At 31.6% G+C, this 14,647-nt stretch overlaps 1 protein-coding gene across 3 annotated transcripts in view; it reads left to right on the forward strand.

Annotated features, from left to right (window-relative positions):
* LOC130450717 (metabotropic glutamate receptor) overlaps positions 1 to 14,647 on the forward strand; it is a 566,010-nt gene that overhangs the window by 151,442 nt on the left and 399,921 nt on the right. For 2 of the 3 annotated variants that reach the window (XM_056789302.1, XM_056789301.1), the window contains exon 1: positions 217 to 259. The gene's annotated coding sequence lies outside the window, so the exon portion shown is untranslated. Of the gene's footprint in view, positions 1 to 216; positions 260 to 14,647 lie in introns of those variants that run through there. The other variant, XM_056789300.1, reaches the window with a different exon arrangement.

Below are 14,647 nucleotides of genomic sequence, written 5' to 3' on the forward strand. Positions count from 1 at the left end.
ATATATGATTTACTTTACAGCCGCAGAGAGCAGTTATTTTCCTAGATTAATTTAGAAGTATTGATTTTCCATGTTTAATAAGCAAAGAAGTGTGTGAGGTAGAAGTAACATGAGATATAGTTATAAAATTGAGAAAAATAGCACATTCCAAAAATGTGGTGAAATAATGAATGTACTTTTATCCCTAGAAACTAATCATTATTCAATTGAATTTCAGACACACACGGAGCAATTAATGCTAAGATGAGAAGAATATAAGGTGAGCATTTTATTCTGATCTATATTGTTCTCAATAATTGGATGAACTATAATTATCAACGCAAATTCTTATTTTTTCGACAAATATGAATTTGTTAAATTCAATTTTTACCTTTTCCCTATCACTTCTATAGCGCCTATAAACTAAATGGCTTCCTCACTTTCTCACTCCTCAAATCATATTTTTCTGCTATTTCCTTCTATAATTTATTGCAACTGCTACAAAATATTACTTTGCCTTATAGAAACTATAAACATCTTCTCCCCTTATTTAAAAAAATAATTTGATATTATATACATCAATTACCTTCATAATAGTTTTAATTGAATTTTGTTTATAATAAAATTAAAATCACCGTCAACAAATTCACTCTTAGCCGGCTCTGGAAACTGTAACGTTAACACAGAAAGTGTCAGTTCTTATTAAAATAACTCTTTTTCAATAGTTATCACAGTTCTAAAAATTTATAAAACTATAGCTAGAAACAAAACAGGTCCGTCTTCTCGAATCAAAGCGCAAATTTTTCTAAGAATACAAACCTTACAAAAACGTACTCATCTGCACTCAGCTAACCACTATTTCCTACAAAACATCAAGAAATTCTTTTTCCAGCTATGGATAACCTGAAAATTCAAGATTACCTGATATCACTTGAAGAACTAATCGGTCCAAAAAATATACTATTCACATCGAGGCTGTCAAACAATAGAATATGCATGTACCTCGCAAATGAAGATATTGTAGAACGCTTCATGACCTATTATGAAGGGCTGATATTTATTAACCACACTCCGATCCAAACCTGAAAGCTTATAACACCTTCCGAAAGATTAATACTTTCATATGTATGCTCCACCATACCACACTCAGCTCTAATCGATGAACTTAAGGTCTCAATATACTCTCACTAATGTCTTTCCTCAAAATTAGCTCCAAAATTCCGGAATAACTTTATTTCACCATCCACAATCCAAATACCCGAATGTCTAATGATCACATAATATGAGACCACCAGCTACAGAATTTATCTATCCCAAGATATGTTTACTACTATGTTTTACATGCAAAAAACCAGCTCATACTACAGAAAACTGTGAGAACTCTCAATTACAAAATTATGGCGAACCTCAAATAACTAAACTACCACAAAACCTTACCCAACCTTCCCTGCAACCCCAAAATACCGAAGCCAATACTCCACAAGCACACAATGAGATCTCATCAGAAACCCCTATAACACTTCACTCCCAGAATGTATCCGCCATAAATATAAAATAAATTCAGCAAAGCAGCACCAAACGCAGCTACGAGCAAATAATTACGCCTCCTTCTCAAACAGAAGGAGAGGAGCAAAACAACCCTAAGAAACCTTCTTTTCCCAAACAAATAGGTCAAATAAAAAGCGTAAAAATAAACCAGGCATCTCTACAGAAAATTCTTATGGAATCAGAAAAATCGTTTCTGGACAGAATCCACCTTTCTTATTCGATCACAACCAGATATCTGACCTTTTTGAAAATGTCTACGATTCATCTGCTTCAATAAGATCCAATAAAGAACTACACAGATGATTGATGAACTGCATTAATAGACATACCAACAAAAATTTACCCTTTCTTTGAGCACGATCTATCAAAAGCAGATGCACTAAATTCAATAAGAAACAGTTTCTTCACCTGCAATTGAACAAATCGGAAACAGACCTTTCAGAAACAGAAAGTGAATCATCTCAAACAAACATTAACCAACTGATCCAATAATTCACTTCGATATTTTTTTCTTTCTTCTATTTTCCTCTACAACCTCATAGACCTTACATATATTCTACAATGGAATATCAACGGCTTTCATAACAACTTACCAATGTTGCAAGACATCCTGTTCAAACAGAAGTGCAAAGTTATTTGTCTTCAAGAAACAAATTTCAATAACAATATTTTACAAGAATGAATACTGAAATAGCTAGCGGAGGAGTTGAAATAATTGTGGAATAATCTCTCCATGCTGCAGAAATTACGATCCTTACAAACCTAGCCGCAGCTACATACTAATCCAAAAAGTAAATATTTGCAATTTATATATTCCTCCTGCATATCAAGTAGATGCTGAAGAAATAACTGATATATTGGTACAAATTCCTCAACCTAGAATAATAGTCGGGGACTTCAATGTCCATAACACTATGTGGGGATCCACATCAATAAACTACAGTCGTTTATTAGGAGATACTTTTGATGACACAAATCTCTCTATCTTAATTGATGGAAGAACAACTAGATTTAACATACAGTCAGGGCAGGGTTCATATATTGACCTCACTATGTGTGAACCAACCGGCTCTTTCCTGGGATCGGCTGGACTATACTACTATTCAATAGTTATTCATAACAACAGAAAACCAAATCACCATCACGACCTATATCCAAAATAGTCTCAATACCAGCTATCACCTACAAAAACGGCTCCAGCACATGTAAGTAGGATGATAATTTTATTACTCATAAGAGAGAAGAAAAGGATAAGATAATGATACAGTTCGATCAAAATGAACCCATAAATTAACCCATTACTACCCAAGAATATGATGAAGCTCTTTCCAGCCTGAAAGAAACGTCACCAGGACCAGATGAAATACCAGCTGTCTTCTTGAAAGATCTCCCCTCAATTGCTCAAGAATATATCCTTAACCTGTTCAATACCATCTGGCTTCAGTATAACTTCCCTGAAAATCAGCATGAGTCCATAATAATTCCAATACTAGAACCACAAAACACTAGAACCCATTCTGAATCCTATCGACCTGTATCTCTCACATGTGCTATGTGCAAACTAATGGTAATAAGTATAGATAACAGATTGATCTGGACCGAAACAAAGCGGATTTCGACAACATAGATGAGCCCTGGATAATATCATAGACTAGAAAGTGGAATCAACGAAGCATTCGCCCTAAAAAATACCTATTTAGCTATTTTCTCTGACGTGTTATACGAAGTTAATATACAAGGTCACTACCTGAGAAATCGAACATTTAAAATAAAAACCAACGGCACTACCTCCGAAAACACATATTTCGGTATACCTCAAGGATCAATCATAAGTCTCACACTCTTTATCATCGCAATCAGCGACATCCAAAAAAATTAAAGTTACCAGTAAAAGCTCGACTATACCCAGATGATTTGGTTGTTTATTGTAAAGGAAAAAATATAAAAAATCTCTTCTTACAAAGTCAGGCTTTTACCTATTAGAACTGTGATCACAAAAAACTGGTTTTACTTTTTGGTACATTCTTTTCTTAAGACAAAAGAATATACCAAACGTACCGGTATTAAAACTATATAATAAAGAAATAAAAATTAAAATATTAATAAAATTTTTCGGTATACTATTTAGCAGACACTAAGCTGAAATCGTCATATTAGAAATCTTCTCATAGCTTGCAACAAACGACCAAACTCACTGAAAACGCAACAAACAAAAAATGGGGTGCAGATCGACAGATATTACTAACATTGTACCAAACACTTATATCAGAACTAGACTATGGATCATTTGTATATTTAACAGCTAAAAAAAAGCATCTGAAAAAACTCGACAGTTTTCACAATGCAAGCCTTACTTTTGGTAACAGGTGCATTCAAAAGAACACCAGTGGAAAGTCTGTAATGTGAATCAGGGGAATCATCCTTAGGAGACAAAAGAATATATTTGAACCTATCAGCCAAAGTGAAATCCAATCCTTCCAATGCTACCCTCCAACAATGCTTTTCCAAGAAATTCCCAAATCTTTTATCAAATAAACACAGAACACTAACTTTTCTGTACTTGAATTAGATCAGATCTAAGCGAATTAAATTTCTTCCTTCCTGAGTGCCTTCCTATCGAATATTTTCAGACTCCACCATGGACAAGAAAAAGCAGCAAATGCATTACCCAGCTCATCTCATTCGACAAACACCACACCAACCATACGGGTATCGCAATCATTACACCAACCTCCAAATAAATACTCCTCCAACCCCATCCGCTTTCATTGCTGAATTATATGCAATATATCGAGCTACACACATCGCCGCTTCATCAAACGAACCTAATAACCTCATATTCATAGATTCCCTTAGCTTAATCCTAAATCATAAAGTACTCAATGAATGGGAGAACAAATGGTCAAAGTCTACATATAAACTTCGTGAAGTGAAAGACTCAGTAAAACCAAGGTCAATACTACCGAAAAATAGCATAGATAAAGTTCTTCTAACGCATCTTCGTCTAGGCCATACGCGGCTGACCCATAGCTACTTATTTGATGCGAATCAAAATATATATATATATATATATATATATATATATATATATATATATATATATATATATATATGAAAACAAAAGTCTAAGTATGCATGAAAATTCTGTAGAAAGCTTTTACAATGAAAAATGGGTCTTTACAGAAGCGATGAAAATTGTAATTATGCCAAAAAATTTATGTTTAATAAATGATAAGTGAAAAAATAATAAAACTTAATTTTCACAACTTTATACTATTGGTAACAGCACGTAACAATGCCTGCATCTTCTCTCTTGCACTTCCACATACCTGGAGCGAGAGTCGTTCACAAAAATCATGGCAACCTCTGTTTGCGGCCATTGTGCAACCATGAATTTTCATGTTCAATGTATATAAAACTTTAATTTTGCATAGAAATTGTTTTAAAAAACCAGTGCAAGTCATATTAGTATATTAATGACATTAAAATTAATCACAGGTAATTGCGGCTAATTTTTACAAGGCAACCTATCCTTAATCCATTCCATACATCCATTAAATTTAATTTCATCAAAAAACAGACACATGCAAGATCAAGCGGTGGGATCTTAGACTATTACTAGTTATAATCTTACTTCTGCTTATTGAATGTTGAATCCCTTGAAATAAATCACACCAAATTTTTGGAGACGACGAAGTTTCATTTATAAAACGAGGATAAGAAGCTGTAACCTGAATTTAAAATGGGGAAGGAAGTCAGTAAGAGATTCTAAAAGAATATCGAATATGTTATCTCCTTAAAAATAATAAAAGCATTTTTAAATCGCAAAATGTGTGGCTCCACAAACAATATATGATTCACGTTCGGTTTGAATATTTAGGAGAGAAGAATGCTGAGAAATAAATAATGAGAAGTTAGAAAAACGATTTTGTCGATTTTTTACAATTGTTAATTTTATTTTTTCATTACAGTTTTATATATATATATATATATATATATATATATATATATATATACATATATATATATATATAGATAGATAGATAGATATATAGATCTTCTTGTTTTAGGTAAAACTGACGTTTCGAGTTTTCTGCACGTCTCTATCAAAATATGATATTGACACTCACAATTTGCGTATTTATAATGATCAATAGATCACCTTCATCATGATTATTAAAATCAAACTAGAACTTTGTTCTAATAACAAAAATTGATTTTTCCTTAGTCTTTACATCTCAAATATAAGCAGTAATCAATTAAATTATTTCTAGTTTCATTATAATTCATAAAATAGATTTTACTTATATTATTTAGGTCTTTTTTATCATTTATAGCTTTTTCGTTCTTATGAATGTGAACCATTTATAAAAATTCTCTTTTTAGTGTATTAGATTCCGTTTCAAGAATTTTTGAATTTTTATAAATGAATTTATGGTTTTTTGATATTTCATGTTTCGTTAATGAAGCTCTATTTTTTTATCGTATTGATGACCTCTTAGTCTATTTTCTAAATACTGAGATGTTTGCCCTATGTAGACAGCCTCACAATTAGTACAAGGCACTTGATATATAATATTACTTCTTTTGTTTTTTGGTGTATTAGCTTTTAATTTAGTGAAATATATGGATAATGCATTATGCTCTGTATGGCTTATACTGATATAATATTTATTGAAATGATTCTATTATTGTTGGGAAAGGAGAAATGTTTTATGTTTCGTTTTCCAATTGATTGTTGTGTCTATTTATCCTTTTCTTGAATATGTTATTTATCATTTTTTCCAAATAATTATTTTCTTTCAATGCAGTTTTTGCTTTTTGAATAGCTAAATATCTAAATACGGGATCTGATAGTTGGATAGATCTATCAGCCAAACTTATTATCACCGATCTTTTTTGTGACATAGGATGACACGAATTGAAGTTTAAATATCTTGACGACTAAGTTGGTTTCGTATAACATTCTGTTCTCATTTTATTGTTGATTTTATATAATCTGACATCAAGAAAATGGATTTTATTATTTTGTTCGATTTCGATTGTGAATTGTTGTGAAGGTTTTTATGATAAGAATTGAATTTTTTAATTTCTGTTTTCAATTTGATTCTATGGTACGGAAGTAAGGTAATCATCTACATATCGGAGAAAGAATGGAATATTTATATCAAGTTTGCTCAGGACAGTTTCCTCAAGTATGTTTGAGCTTCAATAAATTCGTTTTGAGGTATTTCTGTATATTCTCAAATTTTGTCCCTTTTTTATTAATATATTTTTCACAATGGAAATAGAAATACTTGGATATAGAGAAACTACATCTAACAAAGTAGATACATATTCGTTAGCAATTTCTATACTTTCAATTTTGTCTTTGAAATCACATGTGTTTTTGATTAGTATTTGTTCTGGTATAAATTTTTTTTCAAAATATTATTCAAATAATTAGATAATGGAGTAAGAGGAGTTTGAATACTTATACACAATCGGTCGAAGGGGAGTGTCAGACTTGTGCAGCTTTGGTAAACCATATATTACAGGGGGTAAGGCATTGGGAATTTAAAATTTTTCTGCATCTGAGGGCGGAATAAAAAGTTTGTCTTCCCAAGATCGAATTAGAGCATTATTTTGTTTTTGATAAGCAGTCTTGGGGTATAATTTTTTTGTAAGTAAGTTTTGCAGTCTTATTGTTTATTAATTTCATTATTCTTCTGATTTCATGATAAAAGTTTTATTAGATTCATCTTATTTCAAAATTTTGAGATATATGTTTCGATGGATAAATTCTTTGGCTTCAGTTACGTTTTGATGTTCGATATTGCACTGTTGTTGAAAAACACACACACATATATATATATATATATATATATATATATATATATATATATATATATATATATATATATATAAAACAATTTTTTCAATCATGGAAAATGCAGTCATAGATGAATATTCAATATCAATATTCAACTTTTTGTTATTATTGTTACATTATCTTTATACGAGAACCTAATTTTGGTTTTGGAATGAAGATTTTCTTGTTTTTGAAGAATTTCATGAAAATATCTTTCAGTCCCTATTATTTTTATTCTGTCAAAATCTATCGTGGAATTCGTGTTCATGTAATGTACATACAGAGAATCGTGTAGATTACGTTGTCTTGGCGATAATCATCATGACCACAATATTCCCTAATACTTAGTTTATAACTGTTGTGTCATTATAATTAGACACAATGAGCATTTATATTGGAAAAAATGGAAGACGATTGAAGGTAATCTATTGAAAGCTTTTCACAGTTGCGTCAATATTTATTTGCATAATAATTTTTCACTTTCCGTGGAATTTGTGACTGTCTTATAATTAGTAGTTTTCATTTTCGATTTATTTTTGGAAATTATATCAGAAATTTAACATTTTGAAAATGTGGTCTGCCGTTCTCCAAAGGAGGAAACAGTAATATCTTTTATATGATATCTTTTAATGAGAATTTGTCGTTTATCGACTTTTTGTCGAGAACGACATCCCTAATGGTTGGCAACTGCAACCACTCATGAATAAATTTGTCTTCTACACGTTTGTATTCTATATCATCACTCAACCGAGTGGCCCGAAGAAATCGAAAACATCAATCATTATGGAATAGAGAAAATTCAAATATTAGTAGTATTAATATCGACATCACATATATCTGATTCATTGAATTCATCTTTTATTTGGAAGGCAAAATCTTAAAATGAAAGAGTGTTGAAAAGAGCTTGGTAATGATGATTCTTATTGGAAATTTTGCTTATTCTATTTGTAGATAAACCCCGGATCAAAGTTTTCAAGAAGTTAAATTTGTTTACAAATGACTTTGTACAAATCGAGAAAGAATCCAACTAGATCCAACAAAAGATTCGTTTTTTTTATGATACAAACTTTTTATGGCAAAGATATTTCATGAATTTGGGGAAAAATAACTTCACATTTTTTCAAACCAGAATACATCACTCATATTTGATCTAACATCTAAAGTTTGAGCAATACACATTTGCCCAATATAGGATATAAAATAAACTCGTAAACCGAGTTATGTCGGTCAATAAAGAAGTGGACAGGATTTCGTCAAGTGTAACTTTTCCGCATAATAACTATTTTAGCCTCTTGGTAGATGGACAGTAAATATAGTTATTTTTGTTTTGGTTTAATTTACTGTTTTTATTGTAATGTAAATAGTTTGTATCTATCTCAGATGATAGTGTTATTGGATTGATCTATATAGAGTGCAGAATTATTTGAAAACCTTATATCATCACATTAAAACTTCTTTATATTCTATTCGTTAAAATCTTCTCCTAATGCATAATCGAACTATTTTTTATATACCAATCGGTGGAATTATCATGTGTTCTAATATGAAATGAAAATTATATTCAATTGTGAGCCTCCAATTTCACTTAATTTCGCCATATTATCTAGAATTTATTGTACCAATATTTCTTTCTCTTTGGACTTTCTCATATTGTGTAGCACACTGGGAGTAGATTACTTATTCCAGAAGGTGGTAAATCTCGGTTGACCAATTGGTCTTTTCGCATACCTCTACCTTCTTCTACACCCACATAATATTAGTGGTTGTATTATAGTTAATGTGACGGACAAAATCACAATAGGATAAACCAACATATTCACGGACTACTATATAAATAAACTATTCAACTTCGATGCACTGCCCCTCCGTATAATCCTTACTTTTGTAATGACAATATTGGCGTTTTTTAAATAACATCATTAACTCGAGTTCTAGCTTCAAGCTTCATTTTATCGTTTTCAGGAAATTTTTCACATATATAATTCGAGATCTACGTGATATGAAATACATTAAACTACATGTAACTTTTTTCGTTTATTTGCAATTTTTCTGAGCGGTCTTCAATCAGCCATGCAATATTAGGTTTAATGCTATTTGATTTATTTACATTTTCCCAAACTCTAACGTGTAAAATGAAAATATTTTATGGATTATAAATATAATTAATTACAATGTCTGAATGGTAGAAATTCGTAAGTGTAATGTGAATCATACAACATATATGCACACCTTTAGACGACGTAACCATCAACTAAGAATATTCCTTTTCACATTGCCATTAGATATATTATACTAAACTCATATTATATTCTAATGACTTGTAGATAAGTAAAGTACGAATCAACTAAGAAAATGCCACAGGCGTCGTCAATTAGTAATCATCTGCCTCACTTTAAAATATTCCCTCTCCTTCGCTTCAGACTGATATACCAGTGGCGTAGGTTTTTATTTAAATAAAAATTAATGCAGTTCGCAACAAAACATTTATTCGATTAAAAAATACAAAAAAAATATATTTTAAGGATATTACTTAGTTAATTATATATATATATATATATATATATATATATATATATATATATACAGTATCTTATAGAAATATCAACTGTTTATTGCATAGTGGTTTGGTGTGCATGGTATGTTTATAATAAACACAGTTTTTGCACATGTTGAGTGTAATATTTTATCTATGTCGTTAATTAAAAAAAACATTATTCGCTATCAGAAACTAGAGACGAACATTCTAGTTCATCCTCTAATGAACTATCAGTGTCCTCGCTGTTTTTGTCTTCACTTTCTTCCGATGAACCCGTATTTACTGTAAATGTTAAGTGATCTAAAGTGTGGTCTAAGATGTGCTCTTTTTGTATAAGGTCATTCTCATATTTTTTAACATGTTGGCAAATATTATACCACTCTTGCTCCGATACCTCCTCAAATTTTTGCATAGCGAGTGCCTCCGTATCGGACAGTTTAAATGTTGTATTGTGCGCAGCTACCCAATTTTTTACTAATGCCCAGATTTTTTCGATCGGGTTTAGTTCTGAATGATAAGGAGGTAAACGTAGTACATGGTGCCCATGTTGTTGTAACAGTTCGTCTAGTTTGTACTTTATGGGGAAGCGAAATTTATTGGCTGCTGTGTATGTAAGTTTCATCAGTATAACATATATTGCGGCCTTCGTTACGGTATTCTATCAGCTTCTTTAGATAATTTATTGCGAATGTCGTGTGATTCACACAAATTTTCTCTTCGGTTTGGCATTTTCTGCCATCTACAAAAAAAAATATCTGTGATAGACATCAAGATTTTAATTATCGTAATTATCGTAATAATGGACATCTTAAAATCAAAATTATTACCTGAAACCAATTTTTTTAAGGAGCCTTCAACCTACTTCTCGAATTAAATCTTGCTATATACCTGTAATTTTTCAAAGGAATAGTAACTCCTTCATCTGCTTCGTTTTTCATGAAATTAATAATATTGCTTATGATTTCTCGTCCTTGGCTGCGTATAATAAGACCTTGCTTTCCAACTTTTTTTGCGGACATTGTTTAAAACGATTTTGCCCCTAATGTTCAAAAACAGCGCTATCTGTAGAATAAACTATGGCACAGACTAAAAATAACACCGAACACAATAAATCACACTATCTACTGAACAACGAACAATACTAAATGCTGAATGTCCGATGTTCGGTCGGTTATGCATCTGCGCATCCATAAGCGCAAATTATTTATATTGCCTTTATATTTATATTTCCTTCCTAAGTAAATGCTTGGCAACATCGTAGAGGGACTCGCAATGGTAAGAGATCCATGGTTACGCGACGATTCCCTTCGAATTCTGATTTGGACCATGCGGCAGACGTGCAGCGTTGCCAGACTATTTAGCACTTGCATTTCTATTTTAACAATACCGAATAATCATAAAAAACGCCACTGTCACATAAATGGGATGGGCCTAAGAGAGAAGGAAATTATTGCGGCCTTTGTCAGGTATGACGCGTCTGGCCTTTTCTTAGCTGATTTGTACTTTAAAATGACACTAGAATATTCTAGTACCTATGGTTATAGGTATGTTATGAGCAAAAATGGGCATAGAAGCCAATAACATTAAAACTGTCACCTCAAAATATGATAATAAACTAGAAGTGCGATTAGAAGACGAATGATCATATTTTACTGTATAAGATTAAATTAATAGGTTGCTTTAAATATTATCAGATATCATTAAACTGTATTCTTCTTTTTAATATATACCTTGGTGTCGTCTATTTGTTTCTCAAATTTTGCTCTCCCTATTGGAACTGAAGGCTAAAGGTTAGCGCATTGAGTCAAGTATATGAAATTATCAAACCTATAGAGAAAAATCTATGAAAACATATTCCTATAACTCACATGTTCTAGCCCTTTCATAGGGTTAGAGTGGGCTAATTCAACACTGTTAAGCGTCAGTCCAGCATTCGACTGGCAGTGTATATCCCATCTGGATAATGTTTCTCGAAAACTATGTCCGAAAAGGTTTTGATCGACCTAAGTCGAAACAACCTATGCATTCTGACAGGTTTTTGACAGGATAATGTCACGTGAATGTACATCTACTACAGATTTCATAAAAAAGAAGGTGAAACACCAGAACATATAATTTCTTTATACAGCGAGACAGCAGACAGCCTTGCTCGAGAAAACAAGCCATCTCAAATAATAGCATTAATTCAGATTCTGGGACTATACACACAATATAGATATCTCAGGTTGCACTGAATGTGTATTTTAATATTTTGTATATAACACTGTTGAACACGTTTTTTAGCCTTTCCCGAAAAACTAATTTACATTAATTCTAATAAAATTATTGTTACCTTAAATAGTTCAGTCAACTTTGGGAAACGATATATATAATAGTTATCGTAAGTTGGTATTTATTGAGATTTTGGAAATAAGTTCAAATATCTTCATATTTTATGTGTCTTTAGTTTTCAAAATAAGAGAGATGGATAGATATATTTGAATATAATCAAGGTCAGGAGGGAAAAAAGGTAACCTAAAACAATTTACATTTGTAATTATAATGTTACTTGTTAGAACAACTATAATGTTGCGTGGGAATCAATTTAATTGAAAAATCCGGTACATAAGGGACTGTTCATAAATTACGTAACGCTGAAATTTCAAAATTTCATGACCTGTCTGTCTGTCTGTAACGCTACCGTAACAATCATACTCTACCCTGTCTGTCTGTCTAGGATAACGTAACAACCTCTCGAAAAAAAAAACGAGTTATATAGACCATAAAAAAGGTATTTAAAAACGATGTTTTGCTTATACATGTTTATTTAACTTGATTATTGCAAGCTAAATTATCTAATGTCCTATTATATGACTGTTAAGATTATATTTGCTCTGATACATTTTTGGATTATTAAACATGTCTTTGACGTATCTCAAGTTTCACACTCATTTTAGATGTACAATTATAAAAATCATTTCGTATCCTCGGTAAAAGGATTTTCCAACCACTCTTCAAGATTATGATTTTCTGGAACAGAATTTTTCTCAAGTTCATAATAATTGATTATATTCAGATTTTCTATATCAACGTTCTCTTCGTCCTCCTACTCGACGTGTTCTAATTCTGCTTTTTTCTTTACAAAAAATATTTTTTGAAATATTTTTAATGATCTCGTGAAATAGCGCAATGTTGACAAGGACACTATGCAATGTCAGCTTCAAATAACGTTACGACATCGACCATCGACATCGATTCACTTGTATCCAAACCATTATGTCAGTTTCCAATGGAGGACTTTTCTCCGTAAAAGTGGTTGTTAAGCAAAAGTTTTGACCATGTATGAATTAAAATTTGTACTTGTTTGAATTTTTATCACCTTATATATCTCCTATGAAGATAATTTCAGTTGAAAACTGTGGACACTGCAAGAACAATGGAAATTTTTAACTCATATGTTTACATATCATGTTGAGAAACTGTGTACTGAACTATTTTAATTGTATTAGTCTCTTCAATATTTCACTACAGGTAATCTTGAAAAGTTTGAGCGCGCCCCTGTACTAGTAAAGTCTTGATGAAGAAAAGGTTACTCTCCTGGATATGGAATATGTATCATTGTCGTAAAGGTTGTAGAATACCTGTGAAGTTTGAGTTACCAGTTTCAATTGGTTATTACAAACAATTTCGCAAATCCTGAGTCTTACCAAAAATATCTTGTTTCTGTCTGTTTTCATTTTCGATTGTACTACCGTGGATTTCTATCAAACATCTCTTCCCATGCGCCTCTTATATTCTTTGTACCTAATTTCCACTGAGCATGCATGTTTCTATTCTTGAACCGTGCAATTGATGGCAATACCAAAAGGAATGGATTGCAAATCTTTATTTGAAGAAGTGAACGAAATCATTATACCATTGTGCGAATAAAGACGAAGAGTATTTTCTGCATATACGTGAAGAAAGTGGAACAGTGTGGTGGTATGTAATACAGTTTACTACACTTTGAAATAATAAAAGTAAAAATGCTACCATCGCATTATTGTTGCTAAGGCTCAACATATTCACAGGAAGTTTTCAAATGTAAGTATTGGTGATTGACCATGAGTTCAGGTGGAATGAGCCATATTTGTAAAATAGGCAATTACAATTCTCATGTTTAGTTTGTGGCATATTTGTGTAATTAATAAAGAGTAGTAAGAGTTGAAAATTGAACGTGTATGTTTGATTTGTGCAGAATCGAAGTCCAAATTATATCACAAAAAACTATAATATTGCATGGCCATCCTGTCAGTGTTTGAGTGTTTAATAGTATAGTTAGTTGAGTCATATTGATTCCAAAAATAAAATTCAGCTCCAAGAAAATTGGTGAAACTCAGTCAAAAGAGGACGTTATAGCACAAAGTGGAAATAGTGGTTGTGTTATTTCTGATGGATACAACGGCATATCTGTGATAAATATTCTTAAATCAGTAGGCTATATCACGTTGTACATCAGTCAATAGACAACTTTGTATGGAAACCATCTGATAAGACAGTGTGGACTACCTAAGAGTGACATAAGGCCATTTTATTAATTCATTTTCTCCCACGACTTTGGAATACAAAGAATTTGCACTGTGGCTGATATCCTTGAAACGTGAGATGTAAATATGATATAGTAGTTATTGGTGGTACTTAAAATACAAAATTTGTAGGGTAGTAATTCCAAAGAGTAAGAATATTTCAGTATTCCATTTCAATATACCGTATTC

This window comes from Diorhabda sublineata, chromosome X (genome assembly GCF_026230105.1).
Source record: "Diorhabda sublineata isolate icDioSubl1.1 chromosome X, icDioSubl1.1, whole genome shotgun sequence".
NCBI classification, from domain to species: domain Eukaryota; kingdom Metazoa; phylum Arthropoda; class Insecta; order Coleoptera; family Chrysomelidae; genus Diorhabda; species Diorhabda sublineata.